The sequence below is a fragment of the Urtica dioica genome, chromosome 2, assembly GCF_054948205.1.
Source record: "Urtica dioica subsp. dioica isolate 48M chromosome 2, U.dioica_male_clone48M_v1_H2, whole genome shotgun sequence".
Classification (NCBI taxonomy): Eukaryota; Viridiplantae; Streptophyta; class Magnoliopsida; order Rosales; family Urticaceae; genus Urtica; species Urtica dioica.
Genome location: NC_142757.1, coordinates 55404537 through 55415532, shown reverse-complemented (window position 1 = coordinate 55415532; position 10996 = coordinate 55404537). Strand labels below are relative to the sequence as shown.

At 30.1% G+C, this 10996-nt stretch overlaps 1 non-coding gene across 1 annotated transcript; it reads right to left on the bottom strand.

Annotated features, from left to right (window-relative positions):
• Nucleotides 1-8771: 8771 nt before the first annotated feature.
• Nucleotides 8772-8844, bottom strand: TRNAK-CUU (transfer RNA lysine (anticodon CUU)). Its single transcript has one exon. It is a non-coding gene; the product is annotated as a tRNA-Lys (tRNA).
• Nucleotides 8845-10996: the final 2152 nt, after the last annotated feature.

Genomic DNA, 10996 nt, shown 5'->3' with positions numbered 1-10996 from the left:
AGTTTCGCCTGACATTCGTCATTACTCTCTCTCGATTGGAGCGTGAACTACACAACAAAACATTACCTTTTCCTTATTTCCTCTTTATTTATTATTGATTTTTTTTTTCTTTCACAATATTAATAAATTTCTTCTCTATATTTTTTTTTTCTTCCTTTTCGTAGTGTTGGGGTCTTGTTTGTGGGGTCTTGTGGGGGAAGGTCTTTTTCTTGTCCGCTTCTCTTTTTTTTTTTTTTTTCTCTCACTTGTTTATCCCTAAAAATGACACAAAATATTGAGGGATATAACATTTTGTGTGTAACATGAAAATATGTAATTTGAGTTTCCTTTATGTGATAACTTCATGTGGTTTTATTCAGAATGTGGACATAAAAGGGCAACCTAGGAATTTAATGAATTCCTACCTGTTCTTTTGTGGGGGCAGTGTTGACCGAGACAAAGCAAGAGAATTGGCCTCAAAAGTTCACCAACTGCCATAGACATATATGCAATCAAGCCTTGGATTTTCTCTTTTATTTTTACCCTTTCATCATTTTTTTTTTAGTAATAACATGGAATATTTTTTTTTTCCAATTGGGAAAGAAGAATTGCATTGGAGGAGCCACATCTTAGACTTTCTATACCCCAATTCCCAAACGGTTATGTATGAAATGTTGTTTTTTTTTCAGCTGAGATTTTTGTTTTTGTGTTTAATGAGTAAGTGTTTACCAAGTGTATTAAGATTTTGAAAAGCCATGCTAAAAGCTCTCTAATTATGGTCACATCTTGTCGCAATACATAACCACCTTAAACAACTTGGATGATCCTAATTTCAATCCAAGCTCAAATGAAGGGGAAAAAAAAGCCTACTGTTATTCTAATTATACAAAACTGATGTTCTACTTGGGGCTTGCAACAGTGTAGCCTAAAATAAGAATCTACTTTTTTTTTTTGTAGACTTATAATATTGCCTTCTTATTTAAATAATTGAATGAAACTTCACAGTTCACACACCTAAAATTAATTTGAACATTATTTTCTATTTATATTAGTCCTTCTCAAACATTTCTATTTCTCTCTTTTATTTTTTTTTTATTTTTTAATCGGAAACATTTATATTTCTCTTATATAGCGTACAAAAATGTTAAAGCAACTCGAAGAAGATACTAGATTTTTTATTTTTATTTTTTTGGAACTATCATGATACTAGGTTTTGTTATTCGGAATCGGAGTTGTTTGCCAATTAGCCAACAACCAAAATATATGTTAGTTATAGCAGATAGAGGTGTTTGGATATATATATATATGTGTGTGTGTGTGTGTGTGTGTGTGTGTGTATGTATATATCGGTGTGTTGAACTTGAATATTTATTATTAAAAAAACAATAAAGAGATTGCCTAGAAAGTTAAGTGAACTCCCAAAATGAAAAAAAAAAATTTGATGTTCAATTAAAACCAATTAATATTTATGAATTAAATTATGCCATATTAGTCGATGGCTGCTTTTGGTATAGTTTTGCTTTTAAAAAATGTTTTTAGATCTGATGTACGAAAAAACTGTTGTTTTCAAAAACAGATGAATGTTGATAAACTATTGTAAAATAGTTGTAATTGTTAGCAATCTGATTTAATTTTTGGTACAATATATATTAATATTTGTGAGTAATAATTATTTATATAAAATATAATTACTAATAATGAGTTATTCTTTGGTATATAAAAAATATATTAAAGTGGGTGTCTATAGATTGTAAAAAATAAATTATAAATTTTTGATGACTTCACAAAACATTATTTGATAAAAACATATACAGATAATTAGAATTAAAAGTTCGTGTAAGAGAAAAAAAAATTAGGAGACAAAAGTATAAAAAAAAAAATACGTACAAAATATTTCAAATTGCAGTTTTTAGCTTTTTAGTTAAAATATTCAAAACATTTTTTAATTTTAGAAAAACCAATTTTACCAAACATTTAAATATGATTTAGTTTTTAGAAAAAACTAAAATCAAACTTAATTAACTAAGCCAAACATAGCCAATGTTTCACTCAGTCTATTATCACATGTTCTAATTATCATCCACCTTTTAATATGAGCATAAGTTCGATTGCCCCTAAATTTTAATTCCGTTATATATTATATGAAATTAGAAGTTTATATTAAATTTGATTACTACTCTTATGATCCCACAACTTCGATTTATTTTTATATCATGCTCATTTTTTTTTTTTTGATAAAAAATTTCTTATTAACAATTAGAACTTACTTTGGACATACAAAGATCTCAGACAGAGACCGGTACTTTATTCAAACAAATAGATGTCCTGAAATGTAAACGAGAAGCAAAAGATGGGCAAAGCAAACAAAGGAGTCTATTCTGTCTTGAATGCTAGATCCCAACAAGAACTCTCTTGGGCCCATTTAGCAGGGATCTTATGCACACCCTAGAGTGAGCAAGAAGCACTGCCTATTGAAAAACAAGAGCTCGATACATACGTCAACCTCGAACTCTCGAGACACTCCAGAGTTGGCAAGAGACTACAATACATGTCTCTCCAACCAACATATATATATATATTTTTTAAAAAAATCATCCACCTGGTAAACTAAACTAATTAAAGCACTCATAAAAAATCTAAGTAGAAACACAAGCCGGGAAAAAAAAAACTGCAAAATACGTAAAAAAAAGGGAAAATAACACATTTATACCATGTGTTTTAGTGAAATGTCGAGTTTAACCCTCGGTTTTCAAAAATGTCGAGTTCATACCCTCTGTTTAACTAAAATGACGAAATTATGCCATCTGTTTAACTAAAATGACGACATTATACACTGAAATGAATAACAGCGTCACAAATCTCTCTTTCATTGATATTAACTCTTATATAAGAAAAACCAAATCAAATATAAATCAGTGCCCTAACTTCCAAATTCTCAATTTTGAAATAAAAATAGCCTTAAATTGAAATTAAATAATAAAACTCATATCGCCTAAGATATGACTTCATTCCGTGTTCGAATTGTATCTCTAAATCCTGGATTCTCTGTTCGAATATGCGATTTTGATGACTATCAACTATCGATGTGTACCCCTTTGCCTCTTTCTGTGTTATTCACGATTGAGATACTGTTGTTTATTTTTTAGTTTTTAAATAAATTACATATATGGCGTGAATGAATAAAGATAATTGGTGTTTATATATAAATATTATAGTCAACGTCAATGAAAAGTCAATAAAAAGAATATTCATGACACTGTTGTCTATTTCAGGGTATAATTTCGTTATTTTAGTTAAACAAAGGGTATAATTTCGTCATTTTAGTTAAACAAATGGTATGAATTCGACATTTTTGAAAACCGATGGTTAAACTCGACATTTCACTAAAACACATGGTATAAATGTGTTATTTACCAAAACAGACATTGGTCCACACCCAACCTCACCATTCCGCCTCTAGCTAGGCCCTTACAGCCACCACCCGAGTCCTCTTCAAAGCAGCACTGAAACAACCTCCTCTCGAGAAGAGCCAGATTCGGCCTCCCCACCTCAGAAATCGTGCATAAGTTTGGTGAAGAGCAACGCCGGAGAGAAATACAAAATTCTAAATTCTTACTTTTTTAAATTTTTTTAAAAAAATTAATTCTTTTTAATACTTGCAAAATATTAATTATTATAGTCTAAATTTTATTGGCTCATGAGTCTTGACAAATAGTAAGATCGATTAAGTTTTAATTATAGTAGAAGTGACAATAGTTATAATAATACGGAGTTAGATCACATAGATGTCATTGACCAATGTACTTAGCGAAATATTTAGTAGGTAATAATGCAATTAATACACGTATCAATAATAGTGTAATTTAAATAGTTATTTGTTATACGTACGTACAATTTTGTTTTACTATAATTAGTACTTCAAATTCAAACACATAACTCTCTTTTATTCAGCACAAGATTGCAATTTGCTTTGCAATGAAAACTCGATACATTTATATACTTTCGTTTTTAAAACCGTTAACAGTTTATAAGATATAAATTTACTGTGCGTACCAATAGTAACCTAAATAAGGTCAAAACAATCATACTTTAAAAAATCAAATAAAAACACAATAAAGTAAGAATTTTATATCATAAAGACATGAACCCCACCACTTATATTTTATGGCAGAAACAAGGAATTCGACATAAAATACTTTTTTTTTTATAAAGTAGCAATAATCATAATAATTATATGACACGGACTTATATCAAAAGCGTATGATGATACATATAAACTTACCGCTAGGGTCACAAACTACAGTTTGCAGTATAACCTTATCTTTAATATTTTATTTTATGTCCTCAAACTAATTATGAATGATTCACGTACGAAATTTTTGTAGAAAAAGGGTAATAATAATATTCTCTCAAATTGAAATCGCTACTTTCCTACTGATCATCATGTATAATTATTATTATTATTACTTTTTTTTTTTTTTGCAAGGATATACTCTTGTTTCTCCGGTGATATATATATATATATATATATATATATATATATATATATATATATATATATATATTACTCATATAATCTATACGTTCCGAGCATGAGCTTGAAGGCTCCGAGAACATAAGGAATTGAGCATCGAATCCGAGGCAAATAAGCTCCCGATGACTCATTACGAAAAATGGACGACTCATTCATAAGTTAAGAACGAATTCTATCAAGCAGAACTTCGAAGAGAAGATAAGATGATATGTCAAAGACTAATCAAACCAAATATAAACACGCGTAAACAAATTCAAACTAACTTAAGTAAAACGTTCATCTCAACAGTTATGCCGAGCAGACGATGAAATAAGCACCCATTACACCCGTTCTGAAAGCGGTTAGAGACGTGAGAATGATCACTTCATTATTACAAGCACACACATATATATATATATATATATATATATATATATATATATATATCTTTAATTGTTTTTCTTAGGCGTGGCTTTAAATTATGAGAGCTCTCTCCACCAATATCTTCAGCCGTGAACATATTTTTTTTAATAGCTTTAATTTCTCTGTGTGATTTGAGTTTTTAAAGTTGTTTCCATATGTTGCATTTGGTTCTCCAACTATATATCCATTTAATTTCAAATCGCAGACCACAGTTTTTTACTGCAAAGTATGCGAAATACCTGAACTTCAATTTTGTCTCTGAAAGGACAAGTACTACCACCAACTTGTAAAGACTTTTAAAATGAAATTAATTTATTTCCATGCTAATTTATTTCATTCCATGCCTATGTTCTGCAGAATCACTAGTCCCAAACTATTGTTTCCAAATTCAGTGTTCATTTTATCACTCTAATGACTTGATATTCTTTTTTATTTTCCCGGAATGTCGAGCTAACTCATATGAATACTAATTCTATTTTGTATTTACAATCAAGTAGACTCATAGTTTTAACCATAGCGTTTCATATGCATGCAATTGCTTAGATATAGTTGACGTTAAGAGTCATACGGTTATAGTGTTTCAACTAGTATTAGGAAAAGAAAAATTTAACTGAGTAATTAACGATGTTTTGAGTAAAGATAGTTAATCAACCACTGACTTAAAGGGCGACGGACAGAAAGGCAAATTGTATTTTTCAATAATAGAAAAAGACACATCTATGTCACAAAATTGAGTGTTTTGTGTTCAAATATTGTAACAACACACTCATTTTTGTGACAATATCGTAATAAAGTGATAATAATTGTGTAATTTTTTTTAATAGAAAAGGAAAGTTAGTCAAATTTACTCATGGGAAATGACTAGATCAACTTTGATATTTTGGATTAATATAAGTTAAACTATGTTTTTGGACACTTTTACTAGTAACTGTAGACTTATATATTTATAATTATTGTTATTTGTAAACTTATAAATCTACATTTTATGACAACTATATATTTTTATGTTTACAGTAATTAATAAAAATGTCTAAAAATATAATTTAATTTATTTTGATTCAAAGTATTTACTATCATATTTGTGATCACCGTTTACTCATAGTCATCATAGTCACGGCCCCTCACTTAAAACTTATGAAATTCGATAGTGATGATGAATATGAGCCCAAAGTCACCATCTGTACATGTGTTAATAATCTCACATTAAACAAACAAAATATACATACATATATATATACACCTTACACAACATAGAAAATTGTTTATCTAATTGTCAATTAATTTTCGAGATGAAAACCTCGAAATGGGCTTGACACTCAAAAACTTCTAATGTTATTATGTTTCTTTTCTCTTTTTACTCGAGTTGAAAAATATTTTAAAATCTACAAATAGGCATGAAATTTCTCTTATATAACCACATGAATAAAAAGGCTAACATAAGGGTTACAAAGAAAATTTATCATACTTATCGGTATGTATTTTTCCCAAGCCCTAGAAGTTCTGTCGCTCACAAAATATGGGATATATCGTGCGTTTGGCTATAAATATTTTTCTCGTATAAATCATGTAGCGACATGGTTTAACGTACTGCTTAAGATATTTTTTTCCTCCATGTAAGATGCAAGTGGACGGCTGAGATTTATTTGAGACCAAACTCTCCTATCCCCCACAAAAAGAAAAAATTGATACCTCCATGAAAGAAATAAAGCCATCAAGTCCATGAAATAATGAGAGAAAGCTAATTTGCAAATTTCCCTTGCCTTTTTTCAAAAGGAAAATTAACAGCAATAATATCATTTGTTTGTCACTTATCAAAAAATAACCAAATTCAAATATTGACACATTTAATACCAAATCGGTCACGAACTGCAACCAGTTTGTGATCAATGTGTCATAAAATTAACTCAGTTCGTGATCAATTTGGTACTAGATATGTCAATATTTAGATTTTGGTTGATTTTTAGTAAGTGACAAATAATTAGTATTATTGTTGTCAATAATATCATTTGTTTGTCACTTATCAAAAAATAACCAAATTCAAATATTAACACATTTAATACCAAATTGGTCACGAACTGCAACCAGTTCGTGATCAATGTGTCATAAAATTAACTCAGCTCGTGATTAATTTGGTACTATATGTGTCAATATTTAGATTTTTGTTGATTTTTAGTAACGGATAAATAATTAGTATTATTGTTGTCAATTTCTCTTTTTCAAAAAGTTGAGTACGGTGAAGAAGGAAAAAAGAAAAATGAAACATGGAGAAAGAAAAGAGGAGCCTATAAATACTTGACTAATTATATATTTGAAATAAATAAAAGAAAAAAATTAAAAGCTAAGAAGTTTACAAAACAGCTGGCGATATCAACGGCATGATTGTTTGGTCCCACAAGACCATACACAAAGGTCTAAATAGAGAGAATTGTACTACTGGCTAGCTATACCAATAAAAGTAAAACTATATATATGACCAGTTTTTGTTTTTATTTTATTTATTTTAAATTTATAATTATACCAGCTTTTCAATCATCACATACTCTCATCTCATTACATGTAGAATATATCTTTTGGCTTAATTAAAAAAATTCATGTACATATCTGGAGACATTGTTTTATTTGTTTATTCTATCATTTCATTATGTTATTTCAGTCATGTGATCTAAATGCAATCTTGGTTATGTTAATGGTGGTATATTTATCTCCTTCCTAATTCTAATATGATTACTGTTCTCCTCTTAAAACCTTAGCTGGGAAAGTAATTATATTGCATATGCTACATAAAAAAGAATCATATAATTTATTTGCATTACTAATGGTAAAAAAAAAAAAAAAAAAAAAGCTGATAGTAATATACACATATTAATGGGCTTGACTGAATGGTCCATGATTATGGGATGAAAAAGCCCGAACGTTGCTTGGCCTTTATGCGAAGGCTTGAACAAATTCCTCGTATTTTTAATTTGTCTAAAAATATAAAAAAAAATGATGTATTTATGGAAGGTTTAAATCTATTAACTAATCTTAAAATTTATCGAAAACCAACCTTGAGTTTGAAAATATGTGGACGTGATTAGAAAATGTTACCAGGCAAACAAAATATAATGTGTAAGATATTTAATAGACTACTTTTTTTTTTTTTTTTTTTGGCGAACAAAATATAATGTGTAAGATATTGAATAGGCTTTTATTTTATCATGCATACCGTTTTATGAACCACAGGCTCCTAAAAAGATACTAATACATTTCGTCTTTTCTCATTGAAATACTCTATTCAGGTCAATTTTTTAAGAGCTATGGGAGTGAGTACTATCTGTTGATTTCTCTTAGTATTAATTTATATCTAAATAATAAGCTAATTGTACAAATTTATACTAGAAATATAAAATGTTGCTAATTTATACCATGCCTCGCAATTTTACTACATGATAAATGACATTATCTTTAGAGGAATGAATTGTTAAACTAATATTTTTTTAAACTCATGAATGAGATAAGATCTTAAAAAAAAAAGTTACTAAGCTATTTGAAAGTGAACATATTTATATACATATGTTTTCTTTTTTTTTTTTCTTCCCTAAACTGGTACTATCTTTGTTGATGTCAGCATTAGTGCTAGTTCTCTCCGTATGGTTAAATTATATGACATTATTTAAAACTCCAAATGGTAGACAGTATATTTATGTAATTTAAAAAATGAGGCAACAAATTTATAGAGGAAAAAAAAATACAAGTTGTTCCTTTATAATTTACCACAATTGAGAAAAGAAGGCTATTTGCAATAACAATAAATAAATAAATAAATAAATAAATAAATAAATAAATAAATAAATAAATAAAAATACAGAGCTTAAAACGCCCACCGTGGGGCTCGAACCCACGACCACAAGGTTAAGAGCCTTGCGCTCTACCAACTGAGCTAGACGGGCTGTTGATGTCCAAGGTTGAATATAATATTACACAACAATAAATTTGATTGTCTCCAATCACACTGAATATTATTTAACTACAATTATTTCCAACAAAGCTCGCACAATCTTTCTTGTTCCAACTTCCAAGTATAGTAATGCCAGATATTTTCCACGATTATTAATGTATTATATAATGCTATCTTTTAGTTTTGTCGTTCTCTCATAATTCATAGTTGTATATATTTTGCAACCTTTAAAGCTTCTGTGGGATCTCTGAATTGAGAGTATGGAAAGAGTATCCGAATCACTTGAGAAACAAATGCTTATTAAAATAAAAATAAACGTCACACTTTACACTTGTAGAATAGTGGCTAAATAAGACATCAAAAGATAATAGTGCTCTCTTATTGTTCATAATTCATATCACAGCAAAAAGATTATAGTACTCTGTTATTGACCATAGCTTCAGGTCAAGTCCAATGCCATGCAGACACGTGGCTTCTGTGGTATATCTGTGTGCACTGCCTTACGAAACAAGCTACATGCAAGGTACAAAGCTATAATAACACAACGGTAGATTTCAAATACATTTTGGTCAACAAATTCAAATGAATTTATACTTGTTACAGAATAACAACGGGAAACACTAAAAAAACGAGTGAAACAAAACATAAACCAGAAATAACTTCTTGCACCAAGAAAATAAGAAGTAATGATTATTTAAAACATATATGGGAAGTTTTCTTTCTAGATATATGTATAATGTTAATAATTGTTCCAAAGTGAGGTCAATATTGGTTGAAAAGAGATACGTCGCAGACAACAACGACAATGGCACGTAATAAAGACATGTAAATCAAATTTTATAAAACCACTCGCGTAGGTTTATAAATTATATTCTGTTTTTGGCTTGGGAGGAGATATTTTATTCTAGCCCCACCCCACGAATATTCAAAACCACATGATATTCCTTTTTGTTTTTTTTGGAAAAATAACTTTGTTAGAAATTATTAGAAGTGTGATTGTGTGAAGCTCAGCTTTGGCCCAAAGTTTTAATTGTTGTTCCAAATCCAAAGTAAGGTCAATATCGTCTCTTCCTATTTTTGAAGAAGTCCGACTGCACAACTTATCTTCTAGGGTTATAAATAGAAATCGATCATTATACACAAAAGTCAACCGCTTCTGTGAGTATTATTCCAAATCCAAAGTAAGGTCAATATCGTCTCTTCCTATTTTTGAAGAAGTCCGACTGTAGAACTTCTGGTCTAGGGTTATAAATAGAAATCGATCATTATACACAAAAAGTCAACCGTTTTGTGAGTATATAGGGAATGGCGTTGACTCGTCGGATTTATGAGATCGCACTTGATATTGTGCGGCCATTAGATCTTTGCCTCGACAAGATTGCGCATTGGCTACTCGATATTGAGTGGATATTGCGTGTCGCTCCATCAAGTGTCACAATCTCCACGGACCATCTCGAAGAAAACGATTCCGATTCCGATTCCGATTCCGATTACGACGAATATGACGAGTATGACGTGGAAGACACGACTCCGGAGAAGATTCCGACGATTTCGGCGTTGGAAAATTTGGAGAGGTTGAGATTGGAGTCAACGGAGGGGTTTGACTGCGCGATTTGCTTGGAAGATCGAGTCTTGGAGAGTTCGGAGATTATAGCGATGCCGTGTTCTCACGCTTTTCACGCCGATTGTCTTCTTTTCTGGTTGACCAAAGCTCACACGTGTCCCATGTGCCGTCACGAATTGCCGATCCGACCCCAGCTTGACGATCCTTACACGTGGTCGCCAACGATTGGGTCTGAGCTAGCTCTTACCAGATCGTAGGCGCGATATCCAGTTTTGCGGCATTACTATGCTACACTGAATCCTTTCAACTATTATTATCCTTATTATTATTATTACTGAATGTTCAATTCAATTATTAGTCTTCTGGTGTTTTTAGTGATCAATCCCTTTTTTGTAAGTATGGATCACTATAATTATAGCAGAATTAAAAAAAAAAAAAAACCCTTGGACACATATCACTCTCTTCTAGGTTATAGTATCTTCATACAAACCAAAAAAAAAAAACTAAATCTCGCTTTAATAAGTTGTAGGGAAGTCGTTTATTTACTAACAATCAAAATCAAAGACAAACAAAAAAGATT